We start from the raw sequence: 19,344 nt of genomic DNA, 5'->3' as shown, positions 1-19,344 counted from the left end.
AATAAATGCTCTATTAACGGCTGAACTGTTTATCATAAATAATTTAATTGTTTGTTATATGAACAAGTCAAAATTATGTCTTGTTCCAATGTGCGGATCTCAAAATTATGTCTTGTTCCAATGTGCGGATCTCAATCGTCTTTTTTGTGAACATCTCAAAATTATGTCTTGCTTTTTATTTGAACAAGCCGAAACTATACTCGAATTTATATGATTTGTTTGTTGGTATATTAACAACATTTTAATTTGTCAAAACGAACATAGTTCAGTCGTAATTGATATATATCTTCAATTAAGAAGTTGTGAGTTCGAGCTTTATTCTCACATATTGTACTGAAAAAATATTTTAATTTAGTCACGTCTTACTATCATGGTTCTTCAAAGTCTAAATATATAGTTCACATCTATTTGAACGAGTGTTTCATATTTAATCTAATTCGCTCGACATAATACCAGCAACTTCTCACTCTCTGCTTACTAGGTCAAACAACCAGATTTTTTTTAGTACTTCTACAAAAAGAGTACAACTTCTGCAATTTACCTGAAATCGAATCTAATTGCTTCAATTTCAGTACCTACCTTTGAAAATATTTTAAAATCTACATTATTTGTGTGATTTGGTTTTTAAAAACATTATTTAGAAAAAAATCCGTAAATACGTTATACTTATACGTCATATCGATCGATCAATTAATATCTCGCATTCTTGATACGGAACGGTCGCAAAATCTTCAAACGGTCGAAAATCTTAGCTGTCTCCCACAATTGCTCCCGCTCCAAAACCGATTGAATTGCGCGGGACTGAATTGGTTCAACGGCCGGTCAATATTTTCTTCCTCACAATCTCACCGAGAATTCTCTCTCTCGCGCCCGCCTTCTCCTTCCCAATGACCAATTCCTTATCCATTCGACGATCGTTCTTTCAATCGCACTCTCACCAGACCGATTCGTTCTCCTCATTTTCGGAGATTTGTTTCCGTCGAGCTCTCTTTCTCTCTCCTTCTTTCGTTACTTCAGCCTTCGAACTTCCTTTCAATATAGAAAACAGTCTTCAAGAAGTCGCCAGCCGAAGGTGGGCTCAGTCGGTGCGGCGGTTGTTTGGTCAGTGCGCATCGGCCGGACACACGGTTCTAGACTCAGAGCCGATCGAATTCTCCAGCGATTTGATGATGGCGGTAGTGAGGGAGCAAAACGGGGGCTGTACGTGCAGAAATTAGACGATATCAATTTAGGGTTTCGTTATAAACCCTCCGAGCCCCCGTCATCGATTCATAAGACGTGTGGGTGGCTAATTTTGAACTTTAGCGGAAACCTGAGGGAGTTGCTTCTGGTGAGTTCTATTTACAACATAAATGATTCACTTGCGCTATTTTGTAAATAGTTTTCTTTCATTATTTCGCGGTAAAACATTGTTTTCCAAGCATAAAAGATATTAAGAAAAAGCAAGTCTAAGAAGTATAAGAGTTACTGAGTTAGTTATAAACCCACTTCAGATCTTCGATCGAAAAGGGAAGAGATCAATCCGAGCCCTCCATCATCGATTCATAAGACGTGTGGGTGGCTGATTTTGGAATTAAGCCGAAACCTGAGGGAGTTGATTCTGGTGAGTTTTATTTACAACATAAATGATTTACTTGCGCTATTTCGTAAATAATTTACTTTCAGTATTTTGTGGTAAAACCTTGTCTTCCAAGCATAAAAGATATTAAGTAAAAGCAAGTCTAAGAAGTATAAGAGTTACTGAGTTAGTATTATGGTTCGATTTTGGAAAATATTTTAGCCTTCTTATGCTTGTGGTCTGTAATGACATTTGGTCCATGGGATTGGAGATATACAATTAGCAAGCAACCATTTTTGATACTCTGTTCTTCCATGAAGGTTTAAATTGCAAGAGTGTTTTGTTTTGAAGTTGGTCTAGTAGAAAGTTTATCTAGCAAAAAATAGTTAAAATCATTTCCAGTTCTATTATAGGCATTAAATATAAGTCCCGAAGATATCAAAACGTTAATTGTTTTTGGAGTTAGTCTAGTTGAACTTTTATTCTATTTGATTTAATTTGTTGGGTTGGTATATGTAATTTTTTATGAATAATCCTGGGTCTGTATTGAGTTTTTCCTCTCTCAAGATTAGATGTCATAAGTCATGTTATTTATCTTCTTGATTTTATTTCATACTAATTCTTAGAATTCAATTCCAATAGTGGTTGGAGAGCTACAACAATTGTTGATAATAAAATTTGGCCAATTGTCTTTATTTTATCCTGGTGAGTGGTAAACACTTTTCTCTTTTGAGTATATTTTTTACATCAACTTCATTTTGGATGGTGTTGGCTGATATTTAGTGTTCAACTTGTGAAGGTTTTTTATTTTGATGCAATATTAATAAGGATGTATGTCTACCTATTGAATTATTGATCACAACACTAAATATGTGGAGTTGATATAGCTACTTATTTCGTCCCATCTATTATCTATTGATTTTGAGTATATATTTAGTTTGCCACCATGACATTACCTATATTTTTTACTTTGAAAGATATTGTATTATGAAGGATTGAAAATCCTTAATTATTTTAATTAGGGTTGCAATGTTTTCCCTGTGAATGAGTCCAACATGTGTGCATCTTGTTTCCCACATGAACTTTTCTTCTCTGCGAATGATTATGTATTTAAAGAGGAATATTGACAATTTCTTACTCTTAGGATAAATAAGTTTGGATTAGAGGATGGATCGGGAACACAACATTCTTCTAAAAAGTTCTAGTTTGAGAAAAAGGATAAGAGTTTTTATTATACGGATTAGAGATAATGAATTGAGCTACAAATTTGGGAGCCTAAACTTGGTCTGGTTTAAGGACCAATTGAATTCTATTATTACGAGGTAGACTCTTTAGCAATATTAAAGTGAGGTTATAAAGTTTAAAGTTTTAGATGTGTGGGATAGTTAAAACGATTTTGAATCAGTACCACTTGATTCGTGGATAAGAATTTTTATAAAGACAAATACCGTTCAAATTCGAGAGTAAAAAGATACATGGTAGTGTGGCGGAAGGATTAGGTATTGGAATGAACATGTTAGATGGAAGAATGAAATATTCTTAGAAACAATACATGATGGTGTGCGGAATTGGAATGGACATGTTAAGATTGAAGAATGAAGCATTGATGGAAAAGTACACATTGGATAAGATGACATATGTCCCAGATTTATTGGAAAAAGTTAAACCAATTGTGAATCACTTCAATTTTATCATCGTAGTTCATGATTGTTCTTGGAAAGAAGGTTTGCTTGAATTAAGAAGCTTGGATATATTCTAGATTTGTTGGAAAGAGATAAACCAATCTTGAATCACTCCCATTTTGATGTCGTAGGTCAAGAATATTTTTGGAATGAAGGTTTGCTTGAATTATTGGAGACCTAATGGTATGTTATTTTTGTGTATTACAAGTAGTAAGTAAATTGAGAGATCTAAATGCAACAATTGATGGTGGCAAACAATGTCTTGGATTCAGGAGTTTTATGGTAATGTATTTGTGGAGGGAGAAAGATACCTTCTTAGGATAAAGGAATTGGATTAAAGAATTAGATCACCATATAACTTTTCTTAAGAGTTGTTACTTTTATGAGAAGATTACAATATGTATGTTTAGTATTTGGATGGATATAATGATTAAGCTCTAAATTATTTACATTTTTTTTACCTAGAAGGATATACTAGAAAAGTAATTTTTTCTTAGAATCACTAACATTTTAGGTTGTAGAATGAAATGAGAAAGAGATAACTTTAATGATTCTATACTCTGAGAAAAAAGATACATTTAGATGGATGGGCTAAGTATTGGACTGGACAAGTTAAGATTAAAGGATGAAGCATTCTTGGAAAAGTAGTTTTTGGAATAAGATGACATGTTCCATAACATGAAGCTTGGAAATGTTCTAAATTTATGAGAAAAGTCAAAAGAATAGTGAATAACTTCTATTTGGTCATCATAGTTGAAGATTTTTCTTGGACCTAAGGATTTGTTAACATTTCTAGAGATCTTTTGGTATATTATCTTGTGGTTATAAGTGAAGAATGAAGTATTCTTAGAAACAATACATGATAATGTGTGGAATTGGAACAGACATGTTATGATTGAAGTATGGACATGTTAAGATTGAAGAACAATACATGATACTGTGTGGAATTGGAATGGACATGTTAAGGTTGAAGAATGAAGCATCGTTGGAAAAGTACATATTGGAATAAGATGACGACATATGAGCGACTATAGTAAGAAGCTTGGATATATTCTAGATTTTTTGGAAAAAGTTAAACCAATATTGAATTACTCCCATTTTGATGTAGTAGTTCAAGATTGTTTTTGGAAAGAAGGTCTGCCTGAATTATTGGAAACCTAATGGTATGTTATCTTTGTGTTTTACAAGTAGTTGGTGAATTGATAGATCTAAATGCAACAATTGATGGACGACCAATGTCTTGGATTCATGAGTTTTATGGTTATGTATTGGTGGAGGGAGAAAGATACCTTCTTAGGATTAATGAATTGGATTAAGGAATTAGATCACCATAAATTTTTCTAAAGAGTTGTTACTTTTACAAGAGGATAAAAATATGTTCAGTATTTGGATGGGATATCAAGCTCTCAATTATTAAATTTTTTTGGGTCAGTAAGGAAATACTAGTAAAGTAAAATTTTCTTAGAATCACTAAAATTTTAGATCGTTGAATGAAATAAGAAGTTAGAGATAACTTTATCGATTCTATACTCAAAGAGGAAAAAGATACATTTAGTGTGATGGATGGGCCAAGTATTGGAATGGACAAGTTAAAGATCAAAGGATGAAGCTTCCTTGGAAAAGTATTTTTTGGAATAATATGGCATGTGCCATAAGACGAAGCTTGGAAATGTTCTAAATTTATGAGAGAAGTCAAAAGAATAGTGAATAACTTCCATTTGGTCATCATAGTTGAAGATTTTTCTTGGACCTAAGGATTTGTTAAGATTTCTGGAGATCTTTTGGTAATATTATCTCGTGGTTATAACTGAAGAAATAAGTATTCTTAGAAACAATAAATGACATTGTGTGGAATTGGAATGGTCATCGTTGTTGGAAAAGTACATATTGGAATAAGATGACATATAAGCGACTATAGTAAGAAGCTTGGATCTATTCTAGATTTGTTGGAAAAAGTTAGACCAATCTTGAATTGCTCCCATATTGATGTCTTAGTTCAAGATTGTTTTTGGAAATAAGGTCTGCCTGAATAATTCGAAACCTAATGATATGTTATTTTTGTGTTTTACAAGTAGTAAGTAAATTCATAGATCTAAATGCAACAATTGATGGTGACGAACGATTTCTTGGATTCATGAGTTTTATGGTTATGTATTGGTGGAGGGAGAAAGATACCTTCTTAGGATAAAGGAATTGGATTAAAGTATTAGATCACCATAAGTTTTTCAAAAGAGTTGTTACTTTTACAAGAGGATAAAAATATGTTCAGTATTTGGATGAGATATAATGATCAAGCTCTCAATTATTAATTTTTTTTGGGCCAGGAAGGAAATACTAGAAAGGTAACTTTTTCTTAGAATCAGTAACATTTTAGGTTGTTGAATGAAATGAGAAAGAGATAACTTTAGTGATTATATACTCAAAGAGGAAAAAGATACATTTAGTGTTATGGATGAGCTAAGTATTAGAATGAACAAGTTAAGATCAAAGGATGAAGCTTTCTTGGAAAAGTAATTTTTTGGGATAAGATGACAAGTGCCACAAGACGAAGCTCGGAAATGTTCTAAATTTATGAGAAAAGTCAAAAGAATAGTGAATAACTTCCATTTGGTCATCGTAGTTGAAGATTTTTCTTGGACCTAAGGATTTGTTAATATTTCTGGAGATCTTTTGGTAATATTATTTCTTGGTTACAATTGAAGAAATAAGTATTGTTAGAAACAATAAATGATACTGTGTGGAATTGGAATGGACATGTTAAGATTGTAGAATGAAGCATTGGTGGAAAAGTACATATTGGAACAAGATGACATATGAGCGACCATATTAAGAAGCTTGGATCTATTCTAGAATTGTTGGAAAAAGTTAAACCAATATTGAATTACTCCCATTTTGATGTCGTAGTTCAAAATTGTTTTTGGAAAGAAGGTCTGCTTGAATTATTGTATAACTTCCATTTGGTCATCGTAGTTGAAAAATTTACATGGACCTAAGGATTTGTTAACATTATTTGAGATATTTTGGTATTTTATCTCGTTGTTGTAAGTGAAGAATGAAGTATTCTTAGATGGGTTAAGTATTCGAATGGACAACTTAGGATTAAAGAATGAAGCATTCTTGGAAAAGTAAATTTTGAAATAAGATGGCATGTGCCATAAGACAAAGCTTGGAAATGTTCTAAATTCACGAGAAAAGTCGCAACATATGTGAATAACTTCCATTTGGTCATCGTAGTTGAAAAGTTTTCATGGACCTCAGGATTTGTTAACATTATTTGAGATATTTTGGTATTTTATGTCGTTGTTATAAGTGAAGAATGAAGTATTCTTTGATGGGTTAAGTATTGGAATGGACAAGTTAGGCTTAAAGAATGAATCATTCTTGGAAAAGTCAATTTTGGAATAAGATGGCATGTGCCATAAGACAAAGCTTGGAAATGTTCTAAATTTACGAGAAAAGTCCAAACAATTGTGAATAACTTCAATTTGGTCATCTTAGTTGAAAAGTTTTCATGGACCTAAGGATTTGTTAACATTATTTGAGATATTTTAGTATTTTTATCTCGTTGTTATATGTGAAGAATGAAGTATTCTTAGATGGGTTAAGTATTGGAGTGGACAAGTTAGGATTAAAGAATGAAGCATTCTTGGAAAAGTAAATTTTGGAATAAGTTGACTTGTGCCCTAAGACAAAGCTTGTAAATGTTCTAAATTTATGAAAAAAGTCGCAACAATTGTGAATAACTTCCATTTGGTCATCGTAGTTGAAAAATTTTCATGAACCTAGGGATTTGTTAAGATTATTTGAGATATTTTGGTATTTTATCTCGTTGTTATAAGTGAAGAATGAAGTATTCTTAGATGGGTTAAGTATTGGAATGGACAATTTTGGATTAAAGAATGAAGCATTCTTGGAAAAGTACTTCATTCTTAGATGGGTGGGTTAAGTATTGGAATTGACAATTTTGGATTAAAGAATGAAGCTTCTCGGAAAAGTAAAGTTTGGAATAAGATGGCATGTGTCATAAGACAAAGCTTGGAAATGTTCTAAATTTATGAGAAAAGTCGCAATAATTGTGAATAACTTCCATTTGGTCATCGTAAAAGTTTTCATGGACCTAAGGATTTGTTAACATTATTTGGGATATTTTGGTATTTTACCTCGTTGTTGTAAGTGAAGAATGAAGTATTTTTAGTTGGGTTAAGTATTGGAATGGACAAGTTAGTATTAAAGAATGAAGCATCTTGGAAAAGTAAATTTTGGAATAAGATGGCATGTGCCATAAGACAAAGCTTGGAAATGTTCTAAATTTATGAGAAAAATCGCAACAATTGTGAATAACTTTCATTTGGTCACCGTAGTTGTAAATTTTTCATGGACCTAAGGATTTGTTAACATTAGTTGAGATATTTTTGTATTTTATCTCGTTGTTATAAGTGAAGAATGAAGTATTCTTAGATTGGCTAAGTATTGGAATGGACAAGTTAGGATTAAAGAATGAAGCATTCTTGGAAAAGTAAATTTTGGAATAAGATGGCATGTGCCATAAGACAAAGCTTGGAAATGTTCTAAATTTATGAGAAAAGTTGCAATAATTGTGAATAACATCCATTTGGTCATCGTAAATGTTCTAATTATTTGGGATAGTTTGGTATTTTATCTTGTTGTTGTAAGTGAAGAATGAAGTATTCTTAGATGGGTTAAGTATTGGAATGGACAAGTTCGGATTAAAGAATGAAGCATTCTTGGAAAAGTAAATTTTGGAATAAGATGGCATGTGTCATAAGACAAAGCTTGGAAATGTTCTAAATTTATTAGAAAAGTCGCAACAATTGTGAATAACTGTCATTTGGTCACCGTTGTTGTAAGTGAAGAATGAAGTATTCTTAGATGGGTTAAGTATTGGAATGGACAAGTTAGGACGAAAGAATGAAGCATTCTTGGAAAAGTAAATTTTGAAATAAGATGGCATGTGCCATAAGACAAAGCTTGGAAATGTTCTAAATTTACGAGAAAAGTCCAAACAATTGTGAATAACTTCAATTTGGTCATCTTAGTTGAAAAGTTTTCATGGACCTGAGGATTTGTTAACATTATTTGAGATATTTTAGTATTTTTATCTCGTTGTTATATGTGAAGAATGAAGTATTCTTAGATGGGTTAAGTATTGGAGTGGACAAGTTAGGATTAAAGAATGAAGCATTCTTGGAAAAGTAAATTTTGGAATAAGTTGACTTGTGCCCTAAGACAAAGCTTGTAAATGTTCTAAATTTATGAAAAAAGTCGCAACAATTGTGAATAACTTCCATTTGGTCATCGTAGTTGAAAAATTTTCATGAACCTAGGGATTTGTTAAGATTATTTGAGATATTTTGGTATTTTATCTCGTTGTTATAAGTGAAGAATGAAGTATTCTTAGATGGGTTAAGTATTGGAATGGACAATTTTGGATTAAAGAATGAAGCATTCTTGGAAAAGTACTTCATTCTTAGATGGGTGGGTTAAGTATTGGAATTGACAATTTTGGATTAAAGAATGAAGCTTCTCGGAAAAGTAAAGTTTGGAATAAGATGGCATGTGTCATAAGACAAAGCTTGGAAATGTTCTAAATTTATGAGAAAAGTCGCAATAATTGTGAATAACTTCCATTTGGTCATCGTAAAAGTTTTCATGGACCTAAGGATTTGTTAACATTATTTGGGATATTTTGGTATTTTATCTCGTTGTTGTAAGTGAAGAATGAAGTATTTTTAGTTGGGTTAAGTATTGGAATGGACAAGTTAGTATTAAAGAATGAAGCATCTTGGAAAAGTAAATTTTGGAATAAGATGGCATGTGCCATAAGACAAAGCTTGGAAATGTTCTAAATTTATGAGAAAAATCGCAACAATTGTGAATAACTTTCATTTGGTCACCGTAGTTGTAAATTTTTCATGGACCTAAGGATTTGTTAACATTAGTTGAGATATTTTTGTATTTTATCTCGTTGTTATAAGTGAAGAATGAAGTATTCTTAGATTGGCTAAGTATTGGAATGGACAAGTTAGGATTAAAGAATGAAGCATTCTTGGAAAAGTAAATTTTGGAATAAGATGGCATGTGCCATAAGACAAAGCTTGGAAATGTTCTAAATTTATGAGAAAAGTTGCAATAATTGTGAATAACATCCATTTGGTCATCGTAAATGTTCTAATTATTTGGGATAGTTTGGTATTTTATCTTGTTGTTGTAAGTGAAGAATGAAGTATTCTTAGATGGGTTAAGTATTGGAATGGACAAGTTCGGATTAAAGAATGAAGCATTCTTGGAAAAGTAAATTTTGGAATAAGATGGCATGTGTCATAAGACAAAGCTTGGAAATGTTCTAAATTTATTAGAAAAGTCGCAACAATTGTGAATAACTTTCATTTGGTCACCGTTGTTGTAAGTGAAGAATGAAGTATTCTTAGATGGGTTAAGTATTGGAATGGACAAGTTAGGACGAAAGAATGAAGCATTCTTGGAAAAGTAAATTTTGGATAAGATGGCATGTGCCATAAGACAAAGCTTGGAAATGTTTTAAATTTACGAGAAAAGTCGCAACAATTGTGAATAACTTCCGTGTGGTCATGGTAGTTCAAAAGTTTTCATGGACCTGAGGATTTGTTAACATTATTTGAGATATTTTGGTATTTTATCTCGTTGTTATAAGGGACGAATGAAGTATTCTTAGATGGGTTAAGTATTGGAATGGACAAGTTAGGATTAAAGAATGAAGCATTCTTGGAAAAGTAAATTTTGGAAGAAGATGGCATGTGTCATAAGACAAAGCTTGGAAACGTTCTAAATTTATTAGAATTGTCGCAATAATTGTGAATAACTTTCATTTGGTCACTGTAGTTGAAAAGTTTTCATGGACCCTAGGATTTGTTAACATTATGTGAGATATTTTGGTATTTTATCTCGTTGTTATAACTGAAGGATGAAGTATTCTTAGATGGGTTAAGTATTGGAATGGACAAGTTAGGATTAAAGAATGAAGTATTCTTGGAAAAGTAAATTTTAGTAGAAGATGACATGTGCCATAAGATAAAGCTTGGAAATGTTCTAAATTTACGAGAAAAGTCACAATTGTGAATAACTTCCATTTCATAATCGTAGTTGAAAAGTTTTCCTGGACCTAAGGATTTGTTAACATTATTTGAGATATTTTGGTATTTTATCTTGTTGTTACAAGTGAAGAATGATGTAGTCTTAGATGGGTTAAGTATTGGAATGGACATGTTTGGATTAAATAATGGAGCATTTTTGGAAAAGTAAATTTTGGAATAAGATGGCATGTGTCATAAGACAAAGCTTGGAAATGTTCTAAATTTACGAGAAAAGTCGCAACAATTGTGAATAACTTCCATTTGGTCATTCGTAGTTGAAAAGTTTTCATGGACCTCAGGATTTGTTAAGATTATTTGAGATATTTTGGTATTTTATCTTGTTGTTATAATTGAAGAATGATGTATTCTTAGATGGGTTAAGTATTGGAATGGACAAGTTAGGATTAATGAATGTAGCTTTGTTAGAAAAGTATATTTTGGAATAAGATGGCATGTGCCATAAGACAAAGCTTGGAAATGTTCTAAATTTACGAGAAAAGTCCAAACAATTGTGAATAACTTCGATTTGGTCATCTTAGTTGAAAAGTTTTCATGGACCTAAGGATTTGTTAACATTATTTGAGATATTTTAGTATTTTATCTCGTTGTTATATGTGAAGAATGAAGTATTCTTAGATGGGTTAAGTATTGGAATGGACAAGTTAGGATTAAAGAAAGAAGCATTCTTGGAAAAGTAAATTTTGGAATAAGATGGCATGTGCCATAAGACAAAGCTTGGAAATGTTCTAAATTCACGAGAAAAGTCGCAACAATTGTGAATAACTTCCATTTGGTTATCGTAGTTGAAAAGTTTTCATGGACTTGAGGATTTGTTAACATTATTTGAGATATTTTGGTATTTTATCTCGTGTTTGTAAGTGAAGAATGAAGTATTCTTAGATGGGGTTAAGTATTGGAATAGACTACTTAGGATTAAAGAATGAAGCATTCTTTGAAAAGTAAATTTTGGAATAAGAAGGCATGTGACATAAGACAAAGCTTGGAAATGTTCTAAATTTACATGAAAAATTGCAACAATTGTGAATAACTTCCATTTGGTCATGGTAGTTGAAAAGTTTGATTTGTTAACATTATTTGAGATATTTTGGTATTTTATCTCGTTGTTATAAGTGAAGAATGAAGTATTCTTAGACAAAAGGTGGATTGTATTGGCGAATGAGATGAAAGGGAGTAATGTTTTGGATTTGAAGAGTTCTATGGTTATGTATTTAATGAGGAAAAAAGATACATTGGATAAAGTAATATTGGATTAAGAATTTTGATGTAGCCACGAGTTCTTCTAAAGAGTTGATTTAAGAAGAAGATTGAAATATGTTCACTATTTGGATGTGGGAGGATGATTGAGCTCCTAAGGATTTAGTTTTTTGGGCATGTGAGGAAAATAGGTTGTAAAGACTACCAAAGTGGATGAATGATTAAGATCATGAAACAAAGATATTTTTATTATAATCATTAATATTTTTGTTTGCAGAATGAAATGAGAAGAAATAAGTCTAGGGATTTTGTTCTCAAAGAGGACAAATTCATACATCTATAAAGGAACGTGTGACGGATGATGAAAAGAGTGTCGAGAGAATTTTAAACCATGGAAGCACATAGAATAAGATAGAAGAGGGTGGATTGTATTGGTCAATAAGATGAAGCATGAACAATGTTTTGAATTTGTAGAGTTTTATGATTATGTTTTTTAGGAGGAAAAAAGATACTAATAATTGGATTAAATTGGAGTGTGAGATATTGATTGAGCTTTCAAGTTTTAAAATTTATTTTGGAAACTGGATCAATTAGCAAATGGAGGGATATATAAGATCATGGTACAAAGATACTTTAGTCATTTTGGGTTGAAGAGTGGAATGAGAAGATAAATTTGGTGATGGTGCACTAGAAGAGGAAAAAGATACATGGTTAGGATTGTATATTAGATATTGGAATGTGGATAGGTTAGGATATAAGAATGGAAGCATTCTTGGAAAAGTTGATTTTGAATTTAAATGAAATATGCTTGAAGAAGCTTGGAAATGAATCTAGATTTATGTGGAAGGTTAAAATAGTCATGAATCACTAACATTTGGCTGTGGTTGTTCAGGATTTGGTTTCGGACAAAAGGTTTGTTGAAATTATTGGAGACCGATTGGGTATACTTTTTCGTGTTTTTCCGTGTGGCGGAGAAATTCATACATTTATAATGAACAATTTATGGGTGATGAAAAGTTGTTTGTAGGAATTTCAAAATGTGGAAGGATCTAGAGAAGAGGTGGATTGGTATTGGTCAATAAGAGTGAGAAAGAGCAATGTTTTTAATTTGAAGGGTTTTATGGTTCTGTATCTAAAGAAGGAAGAAGCTATTATCATAGGATAAAGGAATGTTGGATTAAAGATTGAGGCGAGGCGACAAGTTTGAATTGGAGAATATGTTCATTATTTGAATGGGAGAGAATGATTGAGCTCCTCCTAAGTATTTAGATTGTGCCCATGAGGAAAATATGTTGAAAAGATTAGCGAAGTATGAATGATTAAGATCATGAGACAAAAATGTTTTATTATAATCATTAATATTTTGGTTGCTGAATGAAATGGGTAAGTGATTTTGTGCTGAAAGAGGAAAAATTCATACATCTAAAAGAACATGCGATGGGTGTTGGAAAGAGTGTTGAGAGTATTTTAAACAACGGGAGCACATAGATAAAAGGTGGATTGTATTGGTATTGAGCATGGAACTTTAGATTTGTAGAGTTTTATGATTTTGTAATTAAGGAGGGAAAAAGCGTTAAAGGCCATAAAACTTGAAAAGATCTTAAAGTTTTCAAGAGGATAAGAATTCTCACTATTTGGATGGGGGCGACGAAAGAAGGGGCCGACGACGAGGTGGCAGGAACGTATAGGGAGTTCAGCGACGCGTTCTGCAGCAACAGAGTCTACAGTGGGATCGTGGGGATAGGCGACAATGGTTATACCACGTGCCAAGAATGTTCCTTAATGGCCCGTCAAAGCTCATACGTGGGTGGGGCCCACCCGCATATATATAATTTGGTAAGAAACGATGAATATATCACGACAAAAGGCAAACAAGGCCAAGCTAGGGTCGGGGATGGGAAAGCCCCCTGCCCGGGATACTACAAGAACAAGGCCTTCCAATCGCTAATGATTATGAGAAGATTATAGTTACAAAATAATTTCTTGTAGTTTGAGCACAGCCAAAAAGGTTGTATGCCATAAAGGATTACAAAAATAATCCATTGAAGTCGATTTGTCCTAAAAAAGCTTTCGTTATGTTTTTTCCAAATGTGCCAAAGAGAAGCCCAGATCACACAATTCCACTAAATTCTAGCTTTTGTTGATGAGTGTCAAATCCAACAAATATTAATTCCTACTTAAAAAATATTTTAAGTTATAGTAGTAGCAAGGTCAAGAGAAATTATTGCATGGAGATAAGGACATGCAAGAGATAAGATAGAAATACGATGTTGATAAGGATCCAACCATAGGTATAGTTTTAGTTATATTCATTGATTTAAAGATTAGTTTTCTTATCCTATCCGAAATTGGTTATGGTTGTTGGGAAGTCCTAACAACTTATAATTCCTTAATTATTTGATAATCAAGGAATGTCCAATCCCTAGAGAAGCTCTTAGGATTTTAAATTATCAACAACATTAAAGGTGTAGTTTGTGTGCGGAATTACGTTAGCTATCTCTTGTTGCCTTCAACTCCTTCAAATTTTGGTGCATCTTGCTGATCCTGGGATCTCTCAAATATTTGCTTGCTTCTCATAATGTCATTTTGTTGATTAATGTTTCATGATGAATGTCATATGATTATGATATAGTGGAGTTTGCTAACAAAAATAAGCTTTCTTTCGTCAAGAGCAGGTAATCATTTCAATACTTCATTCTCTGTCTGATTTTGGAATATGACGTGATTGCTCTTTTGTCTTTCCTCTTTATTCCTGCATTTTGTTGTATGTGAATTTGTCATTTAGTAGTTGGAGAAGTGTTGTTTCATAAAGCACCGTATAGTAGCTAGTTTATTTAGAGGGTTTGAATTAACTTCCCAAGTGATTTTGGAGAGCCACAAGTATTTGGTAATAAATACAAATCACTTCTAATATAATCAAATTGGTTTATAATCATGATTTTGAACGGTTGCTGTAAAGTTGATTTTCCAAAAAGTGATTTTAAAGTGATAGACCGAGAATCACTTGGCATTTGTCGAATCACTTTGTAGTGCAACCAAACAAACTTGTAATTAAAAGTACTTTTGGGAACCACAAAACTCTAGAAAATGCAACATTTTGGTATAGTTTGTTTTTCATTGATATGTTAAAAGGAAGAGAGGGAAAGAGGACTAAAATAGCCAAATAAAGAACAAAACTCTAAAAAATGCAAGAGAATAAGACATTAAAGATCAGAACGCCTGAGAATTGAACAAACTTCATCCCACTCCCTTCAAGATGAAAAAAAATGGAAATGATAACGACTAAATAGGACACATGACCATAGAAGGAAGGAATGCCAAAGGTGAGAACAGTCAAACCAACAAAAACAGAAACAAAAAGCCTAAAAATCTGTTTGTTGAACTCCTTCCAAATGTGCCAAGGATAGCATGAACTACTGCGCAGCTCCACAAAATTCTAGTATTTCCATTTTGAACAGGGTGTTTTGTGACAATTTTGGGAAAAGAGAACAATTTATCTTTTTGTATATAATAGGTAGAAATTAGGATAACTAATAAGAGGGAGTAAAATTCTCTCCTAGACTTTCTTGAAAGCCAGGAGTCAACACACTTCGGAAGAAAAAAGTATTGAAATTAGATGGTATGTCAAACTCACCCCCTTTCTTGTGCATCTTTACCAAAATATTTTCAGGTTTGTGTGACAAAGACTGATGTTGCGGTACACTCTTGCTGATATAAACCGCATGGTTTACTCAAGGTTTGGTTAACCTCTAATCACTGCTTTATACCTAAATTACATATCTTATTATTATGAAAATTGCTACCAGAACCTTCATTGACGAGTTAATGACCCTTGGAGGCAGAGTAGTAGTTTGTGTACATAGGAACAAGTTTTCTATGTACTTGCCACAAAGTTGAATGGAAATTTTATGTTTTCTCCCTACCGTTAGATATAATTATTTTAACTATTCATGTTCTTGCAAAGAATAATTCCAAGGATATTGCTCTGCAACTTAAAATATTTGGTGGATTGTTTGTTATTCCTCATCCTGCTGATGCGTTCCATCCTATATGTTGAACATTACGACTGTTGAAGACTTTGAAACTTTAATGTCAAGTTTGACAACTCCCCTACTAAACAATGTCACGGAGTCGGTCTTGCCTTAAGTTTAGTACATAACTTTGAAGCAAGGATGGATGTTAATATTTTGTGTCTGAAATTTCAGGAAATTTTGCAAAAAAGTACTTATGGGTGGAGAAAATGGAATAAAAGAACAGGAGAAAAATAAACTAAAAACTGTGAAGCTTCTGAAACTTATCAGAGCGAATACCTCATTGACGAGCAGTGTGTTGTTAATCAGGTAAACTATATTAGGTTGTTTGTTATCATCATACTCTTGGTAAGTAAACTAACTAGTGTGTTGCAATCAAATTTTTAAATATGTCAAAATACTCCAATCATTCCTAATTTATGTACGCTGATGGTAACAATCTTATACCATGTTTATCTCTTTTATATGTCATTTCTCAAGGCAAAAGAATTTTTTGTAGTTTTACTTTTTCAGGTTGTAGCATCTGGCATATATGAAGGAATGCTCAAGCCAGGAGTTTGTGCCACGTCTCTACGTACAACAATGGTAATAATTTTTCTTGTCACTGTTATAATAATGCCAAGATTTTTTTTACACATTATTTTCTATATAATTGGTTTGAGCAACTCTGAAACACTTGGAGTGACATTTCAATTTAAGTGTTTTCCCTAACTAACTAAAATTTGTACTTTCTTTCGTCTAAAAGTAAAAAATAAACACCCACCTTTTTAGACTGCGAATTAAATTATATTTCTGCTGGATTTATTTATTTATTTATTTTTATTATTATATATATATACAGTTCTGAATTTATGTGCACATATTTCTGGTACATATGTGCGTCTGTATGTATATATGGGTGTTTACATTCAATATAAAATTATATCAATCTATTATGTTCATTAAAATGGCTAGCATTCTTTATAATTATTATTTTTTTACAACCAGGATAAAACGTATTTGAGTAAAAATATATGGTTTGATTTTTGTTTAAGAAGTCATTTTTATAATTTGTGTTTATATAATAAAATTACGTAGGTTAAGAATCTTATTTTAATTTTCTACCCTATTTAAATTTGTACTCGTTTTCCTAATTTGCCCCCAATATAGTTAATTCCCACAATCATTTGATGTTTTTTGTAATTTGAATTTAGTTTGTTTAAAATTTGTTTGTATTTATTTAAATGTCGAACTAGTTTGATTGTGTTTCCTCTGCATTAGGTTATTGCAATAATAATGTACAAATATTATTCGCAATTATTAAAAAAAAAATAATATATATATATATATATATATATATATTATTCGCAGTTCAATATTTTGAATGTGTTATCTTTTTTTTTTTCCTTTTAAATATATACTGTATTGCATGAATTAAAGGGCTTGTATTCTTTAATTTCTATATTATATAACTTTTATTCACTGGGATGTAGTGTTTCTGAGCAAATTTATTAAGATATTGATTTTTTATTAAATTTCTACTATTGCAATTAAATTCAATTTTTTTTTTTAATTTGAGTTGTGAATAGGTTTTTTTTTTCCTTCCGTATTTCATTCTTTGTTAATGTTGAATTTTTATTGCATTTTCAGATCGGTTCGTACTTTTTGTTGTATATGTATATGTTTTTGTTGGATTTATTTTATTTAATATTCATGTATCTCTGATTAAAGAATTTTTTATTAATTATAATGTAACTTTTAGAAGTTAATTATATTTCGTGTAAGATTTAAGAAGTCAAGCTTATTAACAATTATGTTTAAAATATACAATTTAGGACACGCTTTGCCATTTGGCAACTTGATTTTTTTTATTTTTTATTTTAATGATCTCTTATCTAAAAATAAAAGAATTATTAAGACTGTTTTTTTATTGAACGATTAAGACTAGTTAATAATAAACAATGGTTAATTAAAAGTAACAGATATTATTTAACTAAAAGTTATGAAGTAATTTTGAAATAAACGGGCCTAAAAAGTATAAAGTTGAAGAACAAGCTGATTTAACTTCCGACCCGTGATCAAGTCATTGCAGGTACAGTTTTTTGTTTTTCATTTTTAGTGCATTTTTTAAATTTTCTTTTAATCTCTTTTGTTTTTTGTTTTTTAATTTTTAGCACTTTTTTCTTTTTCGGTTTTTTTCGTGTTTTTTTTAGCGCATTTTTTTTTTATTTTCTTCTAATTTTTTTTAAAACTTTTAATATATTAGCATCCCATGTTAGCATTTTTTTTGTTTTCTTTTTATTTCTTCTTTCAAATATATTAGTCTCGGAATCTTCAGTTCGAGTCATAGTTTCTTGTTTTTCTTTTAAGTTTCTTTTTAATAATTTTTATTGTGACGTTGATTTAATTTCAAACCTATTTTGATTTTCAAAAATTGTGTTTTTAGAAAAATGTTTTCTTTATTTAAAATAAATAATCTTAAACTGAGCATCGGTCGGTCAAGTCAGTTTTTGGCTGACCCCGACGCGGAAAACCGACCTAGTCGGTTGATCAGTTTCCTATTATGGAAATCGACTTTGCTGTTACGCTAGTTTGCACTGACCGGTTTAGTCGGTTTTTTAACTTTTTTTTCTTTTTATTTGGTAGAGATGTTAGCGTCGGAGTCATGGTCGGAAATCTGGGCAAAATGAAATCGAAAAGAAACTCGGGAGACATGGACGGTAGATAGATTTCTGATGCGACTCAAAAGACAGGAGAGAAAAGTTGAAGAAGAAGAAGAAAACGAAGGAAGAAGAAAGATAAAAGAAGAATGAAGGACGAGAGTAGAGAAAATGGAATAAAAAGTAAAAAGATAAAAAAAAAACTACCTTTAATACTAGCGGCCATAATGGCGCCGTTGGTTTTCAATGCTACTGCAAGTTAATAACTTGCACGCATGCAGAGCATTAAATGTAGTCTGCTCTTTTTTTTTAGTAAATAAAATAAATGTTGGTCGGTTTCAGTTGGAAATGTGATTTTTTACCAAACCGACCGACAACCAATCGGTCTTCTAACCGACTCCGATCAAATTTTTCATCAAACCGACCGGTTCGGTCGGTTTTAGTCTGTCGGATCGGTTTTTCGGGATTATTTGCTCACCCTTATCTTAAACTTATATAAATGTCATACTTTTTTATCACTTTATTTAATAAAAAAAACCACAAAAACTCACTAATTTAATCAAAATCAAGTTTTAGTTTGATTAATACACAAAACCTAGTATTAAATAATACTGTCAAAACTTACAAATTTAAATTTTAAAAATATATTCTAATGTCGTTTTTTTCTTTTAAATCATATCAATTATTTCATACCAATTTTTTTTCGTTTGATACTATGAATATTTTTTTCAAAAAATTGTCAAATGAAAATCTATCAAATGGTAAAATTTTCAACACGTGAAAATAACATCATTTTTATAAGGTGCCATGGTAAGTTGAGTTTAAAATTGATATTTTTCCATTATTTTTATATGCACTTGTTCTCTCTCTAATGTAAAATCTTAGAACTGTTGATTTGTATGCACTATTATTCACAAGCTGATTTGCTATTTCTACAATATTTTATGATTGCGATGTTAAATTTAGATTTAGCTTAAATTATAAAGTATAAAATTTGAATGAAAAGAAGTGTTTTTTTAGGATGCTTGTGACCAATTAGTTCAACAAGACATGAATTTGTTAGAGCTCGATTGGTAATGTTTTTATTTC

General features: G+C 31.4%; 1 long non-coding RNA gene across 2 annotated transcripts; it reads left to right on the top strand.

Moving 5' to 3' along the window:
• The first annotated feature begins 695 nt into the window (after positions 1-695).
• On the top strand, positions 696-18,596 carry LOC111007402 (uncharacterized). 2 transcript variants are annotated; one of them, XR_015791720.1, is made up of 7 exons: positions 696-1,330; positions 1,494-1,603; positions 2,201-2,263; positions 15,256-15,321; positions 15,791-15,939; positions 15,982-16,201; positions 18,242-18,596. It is a non-coding gene; the product is annotated as an uncharacterized LOC111007402 (long non-coding RNA). The 2 variants fall into 2 exon arrangements; XR_002600984.2 differs by having other exon boundaries at positions 698-1,330; positions 15,791-16,201.
• Positions 18,597-19,344: the final 748 nt, after the last annotated feature.

This window comes from Momordica charantia, assembly GCF_013281855.1.
Source record: "Momordica charantia cultivar OHB3-1 chromosome 6 unlocalized genomic scaffold, Mcharantia_2.0 BLBB01000006.1, whole genome shotgun sequence".
Taxonomy (NCBI): domain Eukaryota; kingdom Viridiplantae; phylum Streptophyta; class Magnoliopsida; order Cucurbitales; family Cucurbitaceae; genus Momordica; species Momordica charantia.
Note: the sequence above shows the minus strand (reverse complement) of the source record. Positions and strands in the feature narration are given on the sequence as shown.